This window comes from Aotus nancymaae, unplaced genomic scaffold (genome assembly GCF_030222135.1).
Source record: "Aotus nancymaae isolate 86718 unplaced genomic scaffold, 86718_ANA_hifiasm-v0.15.2.pri h1tg000002l, whole genome shotgun sequence".
NCBI lineage: Eukaryota > Metazoa > Chordata > Mammalia > Primates > Aotidae > Aotus > Aotus nancymaae.
Window position 1 is genome coordinate 12,289,955 of NW_026988413.1, and position 1,555 is coordinate 12,291,509.

General features: G+C 47.7%; 1 pseudogene; it reads right to left on the reverse strand.

Annotated features, from left to right (window-relative positions):
- Positions 1 to 1,002: 1,002 nt before the first annotated feature.
- LOC110569579 (metallothionein-2A-like) lies at positions 1,003 to 1,345 on the reverse strand (annotated as a pseudogene).
- Between the last annotated feature and the right edge of the window lie 210 nt (positions 1,346 to 1,555).

A 1,555-nucleotide genomic window follows, 5' to 3' on the forward strand; every position in this document is an offset into this window, starting at 1 on the left:
GAGACGTGTTCTGGTTTTGGGTGCTTTCATCCTTTTTGTGCTGGTTTCTTCCCATCTTTGTGGATTTATCCACCTGTCGTCTTTGAAGTTGTTGACTTTCAGATTGGGTCTCTGAGTGGACGTCCAGTTTGTTGATGATGAAGTTATTTCCTTCTGTTTCTTAGTTTTCCTTCTAACAGTCTGGCCCCTCTGCTGTAGGACTGCTGAGGTCCACTCCAGGCCCTGCTTGCCTGGGGATCAGCTGCAGTGGCTGCAGAACAGTAAGGGTTGCTGCCAGTTTCTTCTGCTGCTATCTTTGTCCCAGAAGGATACCCACCAAATGTCAGTCTGAGCTCTCCTTTATGTGGTGATTCTTTGGATACATAGGGGTCAGGGAGCTGCTTGAGGAGACAGTCTGTCCTTTATAGGAGCTCAAGTGCTGAGCTGTCATCTCTGTTGTTCATTTAGAGCTGCTGGGCAGGTATGTTTAAGTCTGCTGCAGCAGAACTCATAAACCCCCTTTTTTTCCCCCAGGTGCTCTGTCCGGGTAGTTAGGGCTTTATTTATGAGTTTCCATTGTGCTGCTGCCTTTTTATCTGGGCTGCCCTGCCCAGCAAGGAGGCAGCCTAGTCACTGTTTGCCTACAGAGTCTTTGCTGAGCTGTTGTGGGCTCCACCCAGCTGCCCTGTGAACTTCCCTGCAGTCCTGTTTATACAGGTGTAGTTAGAACTGCCTCAGCAAAGCCGGCCCACCTCCATAATCTAGATTTTTCTTAGTTTACAGGTAGGCTTTCAGAAGCAACTGGGATGGCAATCTTCCTTGTCATTTATTTCTGCACGACTGGGGAAGCCTCAGAAGGCTCATGGCGAGTGCTAATGGGGAAGCAAAACACCTTCTTCCCAAAGTGGTAGGAGCTCTTCTTCTTCTTCTTTTTTTTTCTTTTTTCCTTTTTTTTAAATTTTTTTTCTTTTTTTCCTTTTTTTTCTTTTTCTTTTCTTTTTTTATTTTTTTTTGGTCTAGATGAATGTATTGCCATTCACATATTTCATAAAAAATGTGGCAAATGGGTCAGGGTTGTACAAAAGAAAATCCAGGTGTATACAGGTTGCTTTATTTACATCTGGGAGCAAGGCTGTCCTGGCATCAGGCACAGCAGCTGCACTTGTCTGGCATCCCTTTGCAGATTGCAGCCTAGGCACACTTGGCACAGCCCACAAGGCAGCAGGAGCAGCAGCTCTTCTTGCAGGAGGTGCATTTGCAGTCTTTGCATCTGCAGGAGCCAGCACAGCCACAGGAGCCACCAGGTAGGCAGGAGCAGTTGGGGTCCATCTCGAGGCAAGGAGAAGTGGGAGTTCCCAATCCAGAAGCAAACACGCTGCAGCACAGATGGGGAGGAAGATTCTTCCTCCTAGATCTTTTTTTCTTTCAGATAGAGTCTCGCTCTGTTGGCTAGGCTGGAGTGCACTGGTGTGCTCTCAGCTCACTACAACCTCCACCTCCCAGGTTCAAGCAATTCTCCTGCCTCAGCCTCCTAAGTAGCTGGGATTACAAGTATGCACCATGCCTGGCTACATGC